This window comes from Podarcis vaucheri, assembly GCF_965113315.1.
Source record: "Podarcis vaucheri genome assembly, chromosome: 9".
Classification (NCBI taxonomy): domain Eukaryota; kingdom Metazoa; phylum Chordata; class Lepidosauria; order Squamata; family Lacertidae; genus Podarcis; species Podarcis vaucheri.
Window position 1 is genome coordinate 33,707,841 of NC_138767.1, and position 20,498 is coordinate 33,728,338.

At 39.9% G+C, this 20,498-nt stretch overlaps 1 long non-coding RNA gene across 1 annotated transcript in view; it reads left to right on the forward strand.

The window, feature by feature from the left end:
* The window catches only part of LOC309540718, a 98,665-nt gene extending 78,419 nt beyond the window's left edge, over window positions 1-20,246 (forward strand). The window contains exon 3 of the long non-coding RNA XR_014223424.1: window positions 20,108-20,246. This is a non-coding gene — a long non-coding RNA (uncharacterized lncRNA). The remainder of the gene's footprint in view (window positions 1-20,107) is intronic.
* Window positions 20,247-20,498: the final 252 nt, after the last annotated feature.

The window sequence follows — 20,498 nt, forward strand, 5'->3', positions numbered from 1 at the left end:
GGCATAGAAGAACTGTGAATACACACATAGGTTATGACTTTAGTGCCGCTTTGGAAAGAAATGCAGTCATATATATATATATATATATATATATATATATATATATGCTTTCGTAGATTTTCACGGGTACAGGAATGCAGGTTTTGGTGTCTTCGGGTGTCTTCCCGTGTAAGAGTCGGGGTGTCTGTGCGACGTTTCGACGAGGTCTCACTCGTCATCTTCAGGCTGGTGCTTTCGGCTTCTTGTTACTGGAACAGAGCAGAATCTGGTGTTTGAGTTCCTATAAATACTGTTGAGGGGTGTGGTGTATAGCCTCCAACGTTCTGGGCAGAGAGGAAGTTCCTAGATTAGTGTGCCTCTTCTTCTTTTGTTCCACAGAACGCCGTCACCAATCAACCACACCAGACCCAAACCCAGACCCTCTCCACAGACATATTACAGACTCCATCCAGTAGCCAAACTATAGTGGCACCTCCGGATGCTGCACCCCCCTGCAATCCCTACACAGATCTGGCTGGCACAAGGCACAAAACCACAGCTCGCCCCTATACACGAAGCCAAGCCAGAGCACAACTAAATGCAGCACAGCCATCTTCTCAGAAAAACTCTTCACAAGCTCAAGAGGTCAAGACACAAAAGCTTTAGCAACTAATCTACACTTAATGACCCACCCAGTGGTATTCAGAATATCACTCAGGAAATCACTCAAGATATCCCTCAAGTAATTAAGGAACAAAAGAAGAAGAGGCACACTAATCTAGGAACTTCCTCTCTGCCCAGAACGTTGGAGGCTATACACCACACCCCTCAACAGTATTTATAGGAACTCAAACACCAGATTCTGCTCTGTTCCAGTAACAAGAAGCCGAAAGCACCAGCCTGAAGATGACGAGTGAGACCTCGTCGAAACGTCGCACAGACACCCCGACTCTTACACGGGAAGACACCCGAAGACACCAAAACCTGCATATATATATATATATATATATGCTTTCATATATATGCGCAATATTATGTTGATATTAGGTTTATGGCATGGAATTTGGTGTCATTGAACTACTTTGAAGCAGCACATTTTTATGTTTACCCATTTATAATTTTAAATCACATGGCAAATCCAGGTATCAAAGCTTTGCAATCACAAGGTGTTAGAATGCCACTGAAGCGGGAAGATTACTTTTGCCATCTTTGAAGTAGCAACAGAAGATGGACATCGCAGCAGTGCTGAAAGTGAGAAAATTGAGAAGCACGTGTAGTGTTTATCAGTCTAGCATCTCAAGCTGTGGTTGACTTTGGTTGCATTTAACAGACAAGTGCTGACAAGCTTTATCAGAGAGACCCTTTGTGTCAGAATTGCTGCTTATCAAAAGGTTTTGTAGCTCCTGGTTGTGATTAAGTGATCTCACATGTTCCTTATGGAGCAACCATATATACACATAATATGCCTAACAATGAAAAGAGAGGCTATCATTCACTTTCATAGCTTTCTAGAGAATGTTATGATAGAAGGGCTATCAGGAGAGGTTGCTGCTACAGTTCACTAGGTGAAACTGCCAGTAGTAGCTGTGTGTCAATCAAGGAGGAAATTAGAATTCTTAACTTCACATTTAGTGAAGGATGGAGGTGGCGCCAGCACCGTTCAATAAATAGTTGCTAACTGAATGGTCCTGAATGATACCAGGAACAGCTATCCAGTCAACAGTGAAGCACTTACTAACACCAAGATCTCCCTCTATCAGTGTAAAAAAAGTATAAGGATAATAGTTCTCCCTTTGCAACATAATGGCTGTTTACAGTTTTGCTGAGCAAAACCACTGAAGGTTACTCAAACTTTACCAAGACTCAGCTTTTTCAATGTTATATTTTGAAAAGGCTATGAGTCATTCTAGAATTTACCGTACTTGTTTCTTTTTGGTGTGGATAAAGAGAAATGGAAGAATAATTAGCATACAATTGCTACACTTTTCATTACTTTTTGATTAACCATCTCTACTCTCTTTGTCACCATAATTCATGGTTTCGGTTAATTACAATTTAATTGTTTTTCTTTTAACAAAGCTTTTGGGTTTGTTTGTTTGTTTGTTTACTGCAAACAAGACATATGTTTCCTTAGTGAAAGTACTTTAAAAAGTAGTGTAATGCATATTTTATATTTTAAAAAATGCAAAACATCTCCCTAAAAAGGTTTCTTTTATTAACTTTATAATTTCTCCTTAAAGGCATAGCTTTCTGCAAACTGCTGTGTTAGATTCTGCAGTAAACTTGTGAGCATCAAGTTACTTACAAATTCAAATTTCAGTTCCAACAGACCAACTAAAGTGAAATAGCGAGCAAGGATGGTTCATATAGACATTGCCCTTCTAGATCCAGTCTCACATATCCTAACGGTACTGCATGGTGTTTACCACCCACATGTCACAATTCCATAGAGAGATCAGGACCCAGTGCTATTTTTCTAGAAAAAGAGGTGCCAGCAGGTCACCATGAACTGCTCCCTCTTTCTTTTAAAATTGCAATTGGCACCTGCCTGAGAAGTGCCGGAACTCACCTGAGAGCAGCTGGAACTGAGTTCTGGTGAGTTCCCCCTTTTTTAAAAAAAAACCCTGCCAGGACCTCAACAAGATAGCCTGTTTTATTCACTAGAAAATCCTTCAATTCAGGAATCTGTTGGAATCTATATGTCTCTAAAAGGTAAAGGGACCCTTGACCATTAGGTCCAGTCGTGACCGACTCTGGGGTTGCGGCGCTCATCTCACTTTATTGGCCAAGGGAGCCGGCGTACAGCTTCCAGGTCATGTGGCCAGCATAACTAAGCTGCTTCTGGTGAACAAGAGCAGCGCACAGAAACACTGTTTACCTTCCCGCTGGAGTGGTGCCTATTTATCTACTTTCACTTCGTGTTTTTGAACTGCTAGGTTGGCAGGAGCAGGGACCAAGCGATGGGAGCTCACCCCGTCACGGGGATTCGAACTGCCGACCTTCTGATGGGCAAGTCCTAGGCTCTGTGGTTTAACCCACAGCGCCACCCACGTCCCTATATGTCTCTAGGAGAGGACAATTTTAAGGTGTCCCGCATTCCTGCTATGAGCAAATGATGTTGTAAAGCCAAAACGCACCAAGAAGTGGCAATTCCATTTTGAGAACCCCTGCTAAACTACAGTATTAAGGCATGAGATTAAAAATAGCTGCCAGATTTTCCAACTTTTTTCCTATAAAGGGCTCTTCTGCTTTTATAACAGCTATATATCAAAACAATCAAACAGCAGGGATCTTTTTTTCTCAGTCAGCAAATCTCTATGCCAGAAATGAAAAAGTCATCTGCTTATATTTGCCACCTCTGAAGCTGTTAAAAGACATGGGAGCCCTACTGGGATGTGGGGCAGCTGGATATCCCCAGAAACCATTTATTATTTAGACCCTTCACAGATGATTAAATAAAATAATGGTCTAATTTGTTTTCAGTGCTACATCTCCCCCGGTGCTAATTACATGGATTTCAGCTGAATTAAATATTATTATTTTATATATAAACAGATTTCTCATGGTATGTTTACACATTGCTCCAGCCCACTGTAACAGCCTTCGGACGCCTAGATGCAGAAGCCCATTTTCAGAATTCCTCTTCTGAGCCTGCTTCATGCTCAGCAGTGAAATAAAAGTCTCTATAATCAATTTATGTTTCCTTCAAGCAAATCTTAAAATGCTGATCTCAAGAGGGTTGTCTTTAAGTGTTGCATTGTGTTGCGCTGTCCTATTAGTCAAATGCTCCCTTTAGATTTGGCATGGCTTTGCCACTAATGATTGCTAGTTAATGGGCAATCACAATAACTGATCACTTGGGCCATTTGGATGGTCTGTTCAAGCTCATCTCCACTATGGGAAAAGATTGTTTGAGCAGTCACAATATGAGCTAAAGGTCAACATACCTGGAATCGAAGGCTGAGTTTGGATCTGGATGGTGAAACAGAAATAATTTATTTAAAGCCTGACGCTGTGGAAAATTGTTCCTTTGGTTTTGGGGTTTATGGGTCTGCCTATCTATGTATTGCTACCTGCATATTTGTAATGTTCAATGTGTATACATTCGTACCTTGGAAGTCAAATGGAATATGTTCAGGAAGTCCGTTTGACTTCCAAAATGTTAAAAAACCAAATTGCGGCTTCTGAATGGCTTCAGGAAGCTCCTGCAGCCAATCAGAAGCTGTGGAAGCCCTGTTCAACATTTAGGTCCCAAAAGAACGTTTGCAAACTGGAACAAGCACTTCCGGGTTTGTGGTGTTTGGGACTGTATTTATTTTTAAAACCATTATGGAAAGCCATACTGGAACTTCCTATTTCTTGAGTCACTAAGAAGTAGGAAGCAAATAGATTTGAGCTGAATTTTTACCTTGGAATTTTTTCAGGATTACTTTGGAGATGGGACTCTACAGGAAACAAATGAATGTACAATCCATTTCTGTGATAATGAAATACAGCAAGACAAACAGAGGGAGAAAATATGTGATCTCGTTTGGGGAACTTGTTTGGGGAACTTGTTTGGGGAAATATGTGATCTACCTGCATGGCAGGGAGCTAATCGAACCAGAGCCTATGCAACCACTCACTGTAATCAATAAAGTTGTGGCCTAAATTCTGCCAAAAACTAAACTAAAATTTGAATCAAGTGTGAATTTATTTAGGGGGGAGGTTTCTGGGTCTGAACATGCTAGTGCCAGTCCAGTTAACTCTGCAATGGGATCATAATCAGCACCTAAGCATTTTCATCTCTCTCTTTTTTTAGTTCCCCAGAATTACCAGTGGTTATTCACAATAGGTTTGTGTACACAAACACCACTTTGGCTTAGCCCTAGAAACAATTTAAAAGAAGTTTTGGGAAAGTAAAAAAAAAGTTGGGATCTTGCAAATGGGATGGAAATGAAAAGGAAACATGGGCAAAGTTTTGCTCTTCCTTGCTTTTTCTATATGTTTGTGAATCTTGAAACCAGCAGGGTCCTCCCTCCATATTCCATGGCAATAAAATGATAAAAATATAACTGGTACTTTGCACTGTTGGAAGAAAGATGCAAGCCTGCAAGCACCCGTTGCAAAGTGGAAACTGTAGGCCTACAGCTGTTTTGATGTAGTGAAGTTAAAGGGTCAGTCTCTAAAAGGCATTCTGCAGAGGTGGGACTTCATATAAATACAGATATCGATATAGAACCTACTATTTCTACCTTGATTCAAGTTGGTTGCTGATTTGAGGTTCACAGCTAAAATGGGTTTCCATCTATAAATAAACAGATGTTACAAAACTTCACAGTTCTACAATGCTGCCATCCAAAACTATGATAGTAGAGGAGTATACAGTGATAACAGAAGCGGTAGCTTCAGAGGGATCTGTGAATATGCTTGTTTTGTTTTATTTATTTCACACAAATGATATACCATTTATTGTAAAAAAAACAACAACAACCAGCAACCTCAAAGTGGTTTACAAAAAGAACAAAACAATAAAATTATCAGAACACCCCTCCCCCTAGATAAAAACAACTTGTTCTGTTGTCTTCATGATTTATTTATTTTTTTTAAAAAAATGATGGACTAACTTTTGAAATAAAATGAATGTTTCTAATCTGTGTTTATCTCTTGTGGAAGAGGAGAGACAGTGAATAAAAACATTAAAGTAGATTCAGTTATTTCACAAGGATGCAGTAGGATTTGCTGATGAACGCTGGTGTTGACACCCAAAGATTGAAGATAAGGCTTGGGTGTTTACCTGCATATGAAAGACAATGATCTTACTAAGTGACAATGGTAATTTGAAGACTATTCAGGTATATCCTGCCAATGCTTAAGCAGAAACATTCCCGTAATGCACAAATGACAGGACACACCACTAACTTGCTGTATTCCAAAGCTGTCTATTGATGCTATCTTTCTTCTGGGATAAATGGGATAGAGAAAACAATTATACCATAATGCCATGTCCAGATAAAAATGGTTATAGCAGCAATGGTGGTCAGTATATATTTAAAAGGGATGTCCTGGCTCATCACAGTAGCAGCTACCAAGAACAGGAATTCTGCCCCCAAACTGGTGGGTGGTGTGTTTTTTTGGGGGGTACCCCTTACCAAAGCTCTGTCTCAGCCCTGCCTCTCTTTTTCACTTGATTCAGGTGACACAGTGAATGTGCTGAAATCCATAATGGGATAAATCAGGGTCAATAAACTATCAGAGATGGTATTCTATCAATGATAGTGTTCAATATTTTCCAGATGAAACTGTGCTCCCCCTAAAAGATTGCCATTGTTGATGGGGGTGGGGAGTATGTATGCAGATGCTCCTTGATCCAGCCTTGTCATTGGAGAATGAGATACTCTTCATGTGCCTTACATTATCTTAGGTTGGTATTCCAACTTCAACCTCTGCTGTCCATCAATATCCTCTGGAGCCATGTAGGACTGGCTACTGTAATGTCCTTTTTGTGGAACTGCCTTTGAAGACTCCTTTGAAACATCAGTTAGTTCAAAATACAGCCATCAAGCAATTGACTGAGAACAATTGGTGGGAACATAGCTCACTGGTACTGACAGGACTTCAATGGCTTCTGGTCGATTTCTGAGCACAATTCAAACCATTTCTATGCATTAGGACACACAGGTACTTAAAGGAATGCCTACTCTCATATCAACCCACTCATTCTTTAAGGTGTCCCTCCAGGTGTCCCTGGCATCTATGGTAACCAGAAAGATGTATGGAAACCAAAGAATGTTTGCTTGCTCAGTAGGGTCTTCTGTTTGTAGGATTTTTCTTTCTAGAAAGGCCCTCCAGGTGCCAACCCTGTTCAGCTTTTGATGCTAGCCAAAGATGTTTATCCAGGTTTCTTAAGTTTTTTATTTTTGAAAACGTATTGTTGCTTCTGCATTTTATGTTGCACTTTCTAATCAGCTTGAGAAGTATATCAATGCATTAAGAGAGTACCCAAATAGAAACTTCATTAAAATATTAATATTTTAAAAATAAAATATAAGAATTAATTTTATACTTTTTAAGAAAGTAGTTTTGAAATCATCTTTTTAAGCAATGCCACCTTTCTTTGATTAAATTTCCTCTTAAAAAGGCTTCCTTGCTGTAAATATTGAATAATGCACTCAACGAAGAAACAACCATTATAAAAGTGGAAGCATAATTAATTTCCTGAACCAAAAAGCGTTGCTTAGACAAGGAAGCACCCCTTCATAACACTACAGATTTCACGAATGAACTCTCTATGCCTGAGAGAAAGGTTATACATGCACATGTCATGCCCTCCGGTACTTTTCTGCAATGCAAATGAAGCAAATGCTTCAAGAGGTATGCAGAACTCAGAACCCACACAAGTAGAAACAGAGCTGACAATTGCTAGGTGTGATATAAGATTATGAACTCTTGATTAGGAAATGCAGATGATAATAGCTCAAGATAATTGGCTTTTTTAAAAAGTGACACCTGCCGCCGCCACCACCAAAGATCCAAGTGTCTTGCCTTATTAATTTAAACTTTTGTATTGTAATTTTTAGTCCCATCCTAGTTTTCTAATTGTAAATTGTTATTAATTTGCATTTATTTTTTATTGTGGTACCCCACCCTAGGATCTAATGGGGTCTGTTGTTGTTGTTGTTACAGATTTCATTGTGCCATCATTATCAATTGAATCACATCTGGTATTAATAATATTGCTTATATTTAATTGGACTTAATATTATAAACAAGGCTGTGTAGACACCACAAATTTAAAACACATTTAAAGCACACAACTTCTTTTTTCTTTTTTTCTTACTTCTTTATTGTGTTGTTGTTATGTTGTTGTATATTCTCTTTTTTGTTGTGTCTATTGAAAACTAATAAATATTATTGTAAAAAAACAACAACACACAATTTCCTGCAGAGAATCCTGGGGAATGTAGTTTGCCCCTCACAGAAGTACAATTCCCAGTACCCTTAGCAAATTACATATGCAGCCTAAGAATTTTTTGTTGCCTTAGCCTTGTGATTCAGGTCTGTGCCTAAGCAAGTATAATAATGTAGTTCTGTGGAATCAGGAAAGTGGATGTGGGTGTGGGTGTGAAAGTGGCATCTGATCTTCCTACGTATTCGGTGATACACAGTGTTAATCATTCTCAGAGCAAATTCATTGACATCAGGAGAATTAGCTCTACTGATGTCAGTGGATCTACTGTGAATATGAGCTACTTGGAAATACACATACAGAAATGTTCAACTTGCAACCTTCCAGAAAGAAATCTGAGTGTGTCTAATACTACACACGAGTGTAACCAGAGTGTTTCATTTGTTTTTAGTGACCTCAGATGTTGCATTTTGATGAAATTATGTAAAGCTAATGTTCTCTACAGGAAACAAATGAATGTACAATCCATTTCTGTGATAATGAAATACAGCAAGACAAACAGAGAGAGAAAATATGTGATCTCGTTTGGGGAACTTCTCTATTGTGCACAATGGTACATCTCCTGCCAAAGAAAAAGCTAGTGCTGTCAAATCTGTTTACCTTATGAGAAATGGGAAACTTTACAGGCTGCTAACAGGATTTCCTAGGCCTTCATTTGACTTTGCAAAGTAATTTTTGGGGGTGCATTCAAGGCCTCTTGACTGTCCCTCTGAACTCCTCAGCTAGCAAAATTATTCTAATTGTACCTCATGCCTGTGGCCCCAAGTTTGTTTATTTCTTCAGTGTATTTGCATCCTCCCTTTCCATTGTAAAACAATGCATGTGGAAGCTCACATAGTATGAAACAATAAGAAAGCGAAGACCTGAAGCAGGTGGTGGAACTTACAGGAGGCTGGGGGAGAGGACCTGCCCAGCATTTCTCCTTTGCTTCTGTCATCTTCTGAAGGTGAGAGTGGGCACAGCTCACTGTGGAAAGGCAGCACCTGAACCCACTCTATCCATAATAATAATAATAAATCACAGAGACAAAACAGATTAAAGCAACCTTAGGGGCAACTCAAAACAAGCCATCAGAAACAAACATTTTGGCCAGGGAGAGGACACTTCACTAGACAGAAGTTCCATAGCCTGGGCATGTCAAAAGCTAAGGGCTGCTCCCATTTTCCAGCTAGTTGCATTTCTACATTTGATGAAAACTTCAGCAGCACTAATTAAAATACCATAGGGAAAGAGGCAGACCCTTAGGTCTCCTGGTCGCAAACCATTTAGGGCTTTAAAAGCAGTAAACAGTTTGAAGCAAACTGGAAGTCAGTCACATGCTCCTAGGAACTAGCCGTTGTCGATATCCTTGCTGGTGAATTCTGGGCCAGCTTGTGTTTGCAAAGACTCTTCAAAGCCAGCCCCTTTTAAAATACATCACAGTCATCCAGTCTGTGTGTAACTAAAGCATGTCAACTTTGATCCAACCCACACAGAAATGGCCCCAGCTGGCACACTAGCTTAAGATGAAGAAAGATACTCACACACTGGGGCACAGCCACCACTTGGGCAACAAGCAGCAAGGTTGTGTTGAGGATACCACTGGACCTGATCTTTCAAGGGGATTACTACCTCATTCCAACACAGGTTCAGCCCATATTTCCAGATTAGTCATTTCAGTCTGTGCCTGGAATAAGCATCCCTCCTACAAAGACATCAGCACGTGTGCACCCCAGGTTCTGAAATGTTGACTTGTTCTTACTCCCACGCATTACCTATTGCACAGATAGAACATGCCTTAAAGTCTAGTTTCATATGCACCATCCTCACCCTTGCTTGATCTGGGTGCATTCAAAGACATAGTCCTGTCACTTCCATTGACAGCCCAATATGCAAATCAGTTAAACAGAAATGAACTAAGTTTTGTATCTAATAAATTCTTGGGGCAGTAATATAAAACACATGCTTAGCCTTGTAGCAAAAAATGAGAGTCAGAGTCCAAAGGCTTTCCCCCATCTTCTGCATTTAGTTTAATTAAATAGTCAATTAAAGCAATTGTAAGTTTCTCTTGCACAGGATCACATTGTTTCAGGGGAAATTATTTCAGACTAATGGTGCAATGTAAGCAGCTCAAATTTAGATGACTGAACTGGATAGGAAATAATTGCTTTATGGGTGGCAACAAATAATATGCCTTAACATGCCATTTAAAATTTCACAGGAATGCTAGCAGATCCTGGCAGTGATGTGTGTACTATTGAGCAATTAAAACTAAACACAAAACCTTGTTTATAAGCAAAAGTGCTATTTCACAATGCTAGCATTTCTGGTGGTTACACCCATTGCTGCGTGTGTTCTCTCTTCAGAGAAATCATGCAGAACAATCCTAAGCATCTTTTACTCACAATTAAATCCCATTAAGTTTTATGAAATTGCTCCATAGCATGTTAAGGAATGTGTCCTAATTATCCCATATATGCCATTCATATCTGCAGTCACAATGCTGTAATAGTTTTCTGAATACATTCACTTAACACTAACTTGTTCGCTAATCTATACTACCTTTGCAAGATACCTAAACTTGAAATTGGATTGTTAAAGATGCTTCTGTGCTATTATAACTTCCCATTGCTGCCTTGTGAAGTTCTTCATGCTATCTTGATTTGACTAAAGGCATTTCTTTCCAACCCCAGTTCAACCATAATATACGGTAGATGCAGGGCCAGAGTACAGAGGGCTCCCAGCACAGTGCTGCCAAAGGGCCTCGCACCTGGGCTTATCTTTCATATGTAGATCCATAAAATCTATAGATTGAGTCTACTTAGTTTTTGGTAACATGGTGGATGCCTTCCCAATGCTGAAATGGGTCCAGAGGTCCAGCAATGAGTGCTGAGTGGCAGTGAGTCCCTTCTGTTTGAGGTTTGCAACCCAAATTACAGGTGCATATTCTGTTAGACAAGCACAGGGCTAGTATACATAGAGTTCTTGAACTTCCTAGAGATGACACTCTGTGTGTGGTCACTTCCTTTGCCTCTTCTGGGCAGGAACTCAGCAACAAAGGAGATGATCCACCAAATTTCCTTCTGCCTGTGAGGAGACTCTCTCTTTCTACCATGCCTCCAAGCTGACCAGATATGCATGACTAAAGCTCCTTGTAACTTAGAAGTATTTATTGTAACTTTAAAAGTATTTTTTTCTTCATACTACTTTTGTTGTATATGTTGCTTGCATTGCAATGTAAGTAAACTAAAAATGTGTGGTTTGTTCTCTGAAACTGGGGTGCAGAGGGGGAGGTCAGCAGACCACAAATGTAAGGGATAAAAAAGTAACTGTCTTTAATAAGATGTAAAATTTATAAGTGTTTTACTCTGCTGGAAAGGCTTCACAGTCAGATTACCTTTTGTATTTCTCCCACACATGAGGGATAAGAGGTTTAGATCTAAATCTACATATTTAATCCTCAATCCATTTCCCACATATTCTGAGCCCCAGGGACCCTTGGTCAGTATCTGGCCTGGCCAACTTCTGATGCTGGTCCTATGTGGATGCCCTACCCTAACCATAATTCAAATTACCTGTTACCATAACCCCCTATGTGTTGAAAGAGTATGTGAAAGAGGTTGTGACTTTATGGGCTAGCCCTGTCACTGCACCACTTCCACACATACAGCCTACAGAACCCAGACATTTGGATGAGATATTAAGGAGCAGTGTGCTACCCTCCACTCAAGGGAGAATCCTCTATCTGCACAGAATCCCTTTACATGCCAGATGGCTCTGTGGGGGTGGGGGAACAGCATGGTCATTGGACACATCACAAATGGGGCACAGGTCTAGCTTGCAGAGCCCCCAAGCCCCCTTCTTGTGCTCTACCCTTTCGACATGTGATGGAGAGGTCACCTGAAGCTTCATATTTGTATAAACAATTACATCAATTTATGTACTAAGCATGACCAATAGGTACCTGCAGCAAAATGTTGTGGTGTGGAAAGCTCATCCTAAGTATGCCAGTCAGCCCTGCCCTTTTCTAAGATATCCCATCCCACTCCTCTTTCACCTTCTTTTCATTTCCTCCCTCCAATAGTAAGTCAGCATTCCATGGGCACTGAGCATGCTTAGTCCTCATCCAGCTGCTCTCTGTTCATATTTTTATTCCTCCTGTCAATGATTTTGTTGTACTTCTGCAAGCCTTCAGGTTCCCCCAGGTCTGCCAGTACCTACCTTTAAGTGTATGGATGGTGCACATAAAATGAGCTTGCTAGTTACGTGTAGAATGCCAAAGGAAGCTAAACAGATCAGACTCTGATTAGTACCATTATGGGAGATTGCCCTAGAACCTTCTGTGCTCTACACAGCCATTATGACATTATGAGAACGACTTGTTACAACTAATTCAACCAATTACCTAATTTCTATGTAAAGGAATAGTTGGAGGAGTATGTACTAGGGATATGTACTTTTTAATTAATGTGATAGTTGTAAGTAAAGTAAAGTTGTAATGTGGTCTGAAGAAAAACTAGTTTGTGAGCTGAAGGACAAGGTGTGGCAAGAAATATGTTCTTTAAGTTGTGACATGTTTAGATAATAGGAAATGCAAGAACATCAAGGGTGCATCACCAGTGGGAAAAGACTCACTGATAGATGCATTGTGCACTGCACAAAAAAGTTGTTAGCAGCATGAACATGATTGCATATTTGAAAGACATTTAATTAATCAATATTTATTGCTTCTATGCCACTATGTGCTGTGGAACGAGTGACAGCAATGATGTCCACCCATTTTGGCATGGAATTCTGCTTCTGCAATAGGACTCCCCATTTTATTTTATTTTATTGTCTCTCCCTCTATCCAGCCCCCCCTGTGTGCCCCAAAATCTGATAGGCCCCCAACCCTCTACAACAGAATTTTGAGTTGCGCATGGGCTGTAGGGGCAAAAAAAGGAAGAAACAGTCCCATTGCATGCATGAACATCCAACCTTGCTATAATGGATCTCAGCCGATGGACCCAATCCATTTTAGCTTGTGCACAGCGGACATGTATAGGAGGGTAAACACAGGACTCAATAGTTCTAGTTCCAAAGTCCACACTTTGGTGCTGGAACACAGCACATATAGAGCCATTAAGGGGGTCATGAGGTCTGTATACCTTCTGTTTTATTTGTTTCTCTTTAGTAACATGCTCAGAGGTTGAATAACTTGCACCAGGCTGAAGAAAGTCAGTCCCCAGTCAAGTGTTTCTCAGGAATGATGCATACTCAAGATCACTTTCACTGTTAAGTGATACCGTGATGTTAAGCGATGCCAAGGTTGCCCTCTTGTTTTGTAAATTTGAAACTCATTGGTGTACCTCAAGGCTCCTTGTAGGCTAAAAGAAAACACAGCAGATCATGCAAGAATTAGCACATTCATGGCCTATGGACTGTGTCTACTATAGAACTGGATTCTGTCCTATTGGGTCTGTAAGTTATTCTTCCATTCCTTGAATGGACTAGAAGGCGAAGGCTGTAGCTGTGGGGTAGAAGCTTTGCATGCAGAAGGTCCCAGGTTTAATCCCCGGGATGCCCAGGTAGGTCTGGAAGAAATCCCTGTATGAAAACCTTAAGAATTGCTGCCAGCCAGAATTGACAATGCTGAGCTAGATGGAACAATGGTCTGGCTCAGTAGAAGGCAGCTTCTTATATTCCCATGTTGTAGTTCACACTGCAATGTGTCTTGCCTCTTCAGCATGCATTAGAAATTTCCATAGCACTATGACAGTTCACCATTTCCTTCTATCATTTTAATCATGGAAGCAGCAGAAGTCACCAAAGGTCCCATAACTTTCATCTGCCTTAGGGATGCTTGTCAAGCATTGGAGTCATGTCAATGACTCAAAAGGTAACTTCCCATTGGGATGCCAGAATTCTGTAATATGCAGTTTGAAAATAGGCCCCAAACGACTTCAGACATCTGTGTGTGTCCTTTCTCACCGTCACCAAGAAAGTGTTAAGTACTTTATTATAATAGAGCCTCTCTGCAACAGCAAATAAAGAGAAAATAATAGGGGCGTAGCCAGTCTGACATGAAAATGATCATCTGAGAAGCATGTATTGCTTAAACTCATCTTTTGATGTCTTCCTTTTCTCCTGGATTTGTGAGATAAGCTGACAGCCTCAATTACCTTCCTCACAGATCATTGGCAAAGCTTTTGTGAGATAAACACAGAAAAACATGGAACTCAAGAGAAACTTCAGTATTATGAGATAATTTTAGTAGTAGGGATGGTAAATTGGCAGAGCAAAAGGTGGACTAAGTCTTTCAACACAGGGAATCTTTGTAAAGAGAATTCCTTTGTAAGGCTGGGTTCCACCCCACCCCTTGCCACGCACACACACACACACACACACACACACTTTCTTTTCTCTGTGTTACCATTTTGGGATTTTGTTTCTGAATAAGAAGAAATGTTAGTTTACCACCAGTAACATAAAATAAAAAATGTTGCAGCTACAAGGAAACATCTTAACATCTTATTTCACTAGATTTCAATTACATTAGTTTAAAAAAGTACAGAGCAAGTTTTTTAATAACTTCATAGAGCAGCTATGTTCTAGTGCTGAAGGTTTGAGCTTCAAGTCAACCATGCTGTTGTGTTATTTCAGCAGAGGTGAAAAATGACTTCCTATTATAGCCTGTTTTATTTTCCTCCCTCTGTGCATTTATTTAGATGCCAATTAGGACCACATGCTATTGCTTCTCAAATATTCATTCCTGTTTACAGGATTCTGTTGGGTCACTATTAATCTCTACAATTTCCCATGACAAGAGGTACAAGCCAAGATTTAAGTAAGAATTGGCCCTTCCTAAGAGCAAGATGTAATCTGCTGTTACAGTTCTACCCATGGTGAATTAAAATGCATTCTCAGATAGACAGCCATGATGTTCCCCAAATAACTCTGAGAGCTGTAGTTTATTAAGGATGCTGAGAGTTGTTAGTAGGCCTTATTTCTCTCACAGAACTACAATTCCCTAGTTCCTTGGAAATAGGTCTTGCCTGTAAACCACTGAGAAAATGTGGGCTGCATCACAGTCTTTCCTGTTATAGTAGGGTTGCCATATTTCCAGAGGTAAAAATCTGGACAAAGTAAGTTGTTGAGGCCACTCCGGCCGGCCATTACCACTGAGACCAAACCCGAGTCTGAACCACCCACACGTGACAAAGCCCAAAACAGAGCCAGAGCTGCCCGAAACAGAACCAGAGCTGCCTGTGCCAGAGTCAGAGCCTGAACCCGAACTGCCTGCATGCACACACAAACATTTTAAACTCCCCCCCAAAAAAATCCAGACATTTGCTTACAATTGCAACACCCCCCCATGGGCACGTAGGCCCCCCTAAAGAAGACATGTCTGGGATTTCCTGGGTGTATGGTAACCCTATGTTATAGTGACTTGTATTGTACTTCAATTTAAATTGTAGGATATGCCTCTGTACATATAAATTAGCATATGCAGATTTTATGCAGATCTGTATCCTCTTTTGATCCGATTTTTTATGATGCATTTCCTCTCTTTGGACAGCCCAGTTCAAAATTACCAAAGAAGTACCCCAGAAATAAGAATAATAAAAAAGCTCAAGGAAATACTAAGAAAGCTTCAGGAAAGTGGTAAAATTAACATCTGTACAGGGTATAGAAATTAGCATGCTAGCCCTGGTGCTGTAGAACAACGATCTTTCACCAATGGGAAATTGCACTGGGAGTTTTTTTATAGCATTTTTATAGCTTTTTCCAGATCAGTGTAGATCCAGCCCTGATCACACATCCCTGTCATCCTCAATGAGTTGGTGGGTAACTGTGTGAAACAGGGAGCCCGATTCTCCTTGTGCAGGCTTGCCATATGATGTAAAAGCCCAAATAAACGTGCATCCAAGATCTGTCTTCTCAGGAAAGCCTATTTAGAGTAGGCTAAGGAATTTATTTTTGCTATTGAAGCTTTAGCTAAAATGATGTTAAAGTGGTTTTCTTTAAAAGGGGGAGGGGTTAAACTCTTTTATTTTAAGCCACCCTGAACATTGTACAAAAAGGTAAAAATATTTTTTTAAAAATCAAACAAATAAACACATGTGTATGTGTGTTACTTCTGTTCAGAGCTTCAGCACCACATAGCAAGTCTCTCACTGTGATGAGAATTCTTCCCTTTTGTGGCTTTAGCATAAGCAAATATAGAGCCTTGAGTTATGTCATTCAGGCTCATAGGAAACAAGCAAATATGATCCGGAACACAGCACATTCATCACGCTGTTCATTACAAAACCTCTTTCTAGATAATTATATATTCACCAAAAGGGCAAGGTAATTTGAGCATAACTTTTTATTGGTTGTTCCTTTTAAACTTCTGCCATTCATATTCCAAGTAACAGTGTGTAGTAACATGAGGTGTCCTTGGAAATCTTTGAGGAGGTTTACAAATAATCATTAATTTTTTGTGCCCATGTTCTGCCTCCTGTTTCAGTGATAGATAGACATGTCATTACCTTTCTAAAATATATTCATGATTTTTAACTGCAAAGGTCATTGCTTTTCTCCTCTCCTGATTTGCAAAGTATTTGCAGTTTGTGCAGCAGCAGATTCACCTTCGCCAAACTTTCATATTTCAGGGATCTCAAACGAAGTGTACTAATGAATGGACTTTTAAATCCAGATAAATTTGCTTCCCTTGAATGGCTCTTTTCCCCCTCATAATACTCTAGCTGAGGGCACACAAGTATTTACAGAGGCATTCCATGGCACCATCAAGGCATGCTCTGCTGCCCCCTTCTGCCACTGAACCAAGGCTTGAAAGAAGCATTCTGTTGTAGTCACTCAAATAGTCTGCAGTGAGTGCTTTGTTGTGGTTTGCGTAAGGTGTCTACAACTTAAGTTTGCAAATGGGCTCAAAAGGTTTGGCCATTTCTGCTCTAGGTGTTCAAAGAAGGTGCATAGGAACAAAATGTGGAGAAAGCAGGAAGGTGCCCATACATTATCCCCACTCCCAACATCTCATGTTGACCTTTGTAGACTGAGACCGAAGGCATGAAGTGGAATTATTTACTCATTTGGCTGAACATGCTTAGAATTGCCCCCATGATTGGCTTCCCAGTTTTAGGGAGGATTCCTAATATATTTAGTCAAATGTGTGGCAAATCCCATTTTGACCTCAATGTGGTGAGATCTGGAATGGAGTGTGGCTATTTAGGATAGTGTGCTGGCGCCATGGTCTCTCCACACTTTGTTCCAACATTTTTTTAATTTTCTTTTTCAGCGCCTGTGGAAGGCTTCTCTCCATCTCTCTTTCAGCTAACAGTTTTTCACCTCTGTCCTCCTGGCTGGCTGCCACGTAGCTTCTACTACTGGCCTTGCAAGTAGCATGGGATGAGCTAACCTGTCTGGGAGATCAGAAAGGGGGATTGTGCTGAAGCAAGAGAAGTACTTGCTATACCTATGGGGCTTCACTACCCTTCTGTCATTCTGCATATAAAAAGCTCTAAGCCATGAAGCCACTTTATGTTGACAGATTACTGCCATGTAATGATGTTTCACCCCTTCTCCTCTTCCCTTCACCTTCCATCCCAAATAAGAATTGTTCTGCCCTTTGCGGTAAGTGCAAATAGCATTCAAGATTTTGTCCATTACATGTCGTTCAACCTGATCTATCCTTCATCTAGGTAGGTCATTGACATGCTCTTGTTCTGTGGTGAAACTGAAGTGCTTTGTGAGAGAAATGACCCTCACAGCCTGCAGTTGCTTGTTGCTTTAAGCTTCCATGAACCTTAAAGGTTCATCTTTCAAAATTTGAAATGAGAGCAATGTGGTACCTACTCTCTATCGCTGGAAACTTATTGAGGAAACCCTTATTCTTCTATTGCACTAGCGGTCACAGACCCTATTATTCTCATATAGTGGCAGAAAATCATTGAAACAAAACTCTTCATTGCCCTGCAATGATAAAGAAAAGTGCAATTCATCCCTGAGCCAGTGTATCAATTGTCACAGAGCACTGGCGGTATATGAAATGCTCGCCTGCTGAGCCCTGAGTCATCAGTCTGAACTTTTGCCATCCTCTTACTACAGGCACTTTCCTGGTATTCAGTCATTTGCCATCTTAGTGAGAAATGAGAATCTCAGTTAGTTTCCATTGGGGGGGTCATCAAAACATACAAAAGACACACAAAACAAAGGTGGATAGAAGGCAACAGACATGTACAACGAATAAAAATATCACTGGAAATAAAATTGCATGTACATTTCTGCATTGTATATTTTCATGGAGTTATTTGAAGGAATTCCTTGCCCAGTTTTATTCATTGATAAAAGGGAAATAGGCATAAATCCAAAGAGATTCAGATCACTGGCAGTATAAACATTGACGTTTCCCTACCATAAAAGCTGGTAGTGAATAAAATGAGGCTGAAAGCATGGAATTAGTGCCTTATATGGAATCATACCAATGGTCTCTCTAGCAGAGGCATGTACAAAATTTGGATAGATATCAAATCCTGAACCAAATTGGGATGATTTGAAAATATTTGGCGCTATTGCCAATTTAAACGAGATACCTCTGAATTTCTCTAAACTCAATTGGAAGCCTCCAAAGCATACTGGAGTGCTGTAGGAGGCATATCTGGGCCAAACAAAAATATTTCTCTCAAAGCTTGACTTATAAGTAAAATGCCAGAATGGAAAGATGGTGGAGAACTAATGTAATAATGCCATTTTCATATGAAAATCATAGCTCACAAACTCACAATGAGGGAAGTGATTTCTTTTTAGTTCTCCCCCTCCACTCCCCAGTTTTAAATGTTCCCAGCATGAAAACCCCTGGATTTCATATTTTTATGTAATACCAGAGATTTCTTACTTAGGGATAATCTTTATGAAGTAAGCATTCCCATACAAGTTGTGAACAGAATAATATTCTTTCATAATCAATCCTTTTATAACCAACCAAAAACCATAAAGATAACCCTTGCAAATAAAAAGAAGAAAAGAAATAAAACCAAAACTTTGCAGACATCCTTTTGAAATATGGCAGGATTCATCCCTACAGAAGGAGCTACTATGTTGGCAAATTTCATTCAATTCTGCCAAAAGGTTGTTGATAGTTTCATTTAAAACACCCACACACACAAAAAAGCTTCAATGAATTCTACCCCACCCCACAATGCAATATGCTCCGTATCCTTGGGGACAGACTTAGGGGGGCTGATTTATGGAGTCCTGTAACCTACAACCACCCTTTTGTAACTGTGTTTACAGTGCACAGCAACCAGTCTGAGGCAGAATGAATTAAAAGGAATAAATTTCATTCCTTATTAGCATGAAAATGAATGCCACATTTTAATACTAAATAAGCACCATTTCTTTGAAATAAGGAATATGTGGCAAGCCTGGTCCACTAACACATCTATTCCAGCAGACAGGTTTTAGAAAGACTGATTACCGAGCCCTTGGATTCAAGTTTATAATTATTGCTTATTGTCCTTATTTATTTTTGCTCTTTTTTTCCTGCTAAAAAAAGCTTCAAAAATGTATTTTAAAAGAAAGAAACACAGGATTATAGTCAGCTCAGTTCTGCTGAGAGTAGACCCATGGAAACTAATAGGCATAAGTTAATTATATGTATCTATTTCAATTGGCCTGCTCTAAGTAGGACTACTATTGGATACATTGGAGACAAAAAATGGCAGAAGTCCGTTTGGCTTCCGAAATGTTCAAAAACCAAAGCACAGCTTCTGATTTGTGCAGGCGCCCCGGAAACAATAGCCGACAGCCACATTGGATGTTCAGCTTCCAAAAATCTTTCGAAAACCAGACACTTATTTCCAGGTTTTCAGCATTTGAGAACCAAGGCGTTTGAGAACCAAGGCACCACTGTATTAAACAATCCACGGTCTTCAGTAGCAGCACACAAACAGTTCCAAGCCAGGACACCAAACTTTTAAATCTGATGAAATGATGAGATTCCTTCTCATTCACCACCTTCTGATGTTTGCTTACCCTGTTCCAGCCTATGCAGATTGCTTGGTTTTTTTATTTGTTGAGTCTATGTGTACCCATGTTTTATGCACAGAGGCTTCTATGTGTGTGCAAATGGGGTTTTGTATGTGTGCAAACGTCTTGCATTTCAGCAAGATACCAGAATATGATCTACTGCCATGTTCTTAATTTCCCTTTCTGTTACAGCTTTAGAACAGCTGAACTTATTGTTGAAGGATGGTTTGGCTATGAACCTTTGAACCTCTACTGCAAGAACTTCTACAGAGTCCATAATAAGCAGTCCTATCCTGATGGACTATATATCTCACATTTTGAAATGTTTTTCCCTCCCCATTCTGATTAATTCTGTTTTCTTAGAGTTTTTGAAGGACTAATAAAATAAAATGGAAAATATATGGGAACTGTTTTTAAGAGACTGCCAACTGGTTGTTTGTATGTCACTGAAAAATATGCTGTATTAACGATGTGCTCAGTATCGACACCAAAGTATCCATGAATCATTCAGCCACAAAAGCAGAACTTTTAAAAATTAGATGTTGTAACATTATTCCAGTATGAAAGGCAACAAAGATTTAGG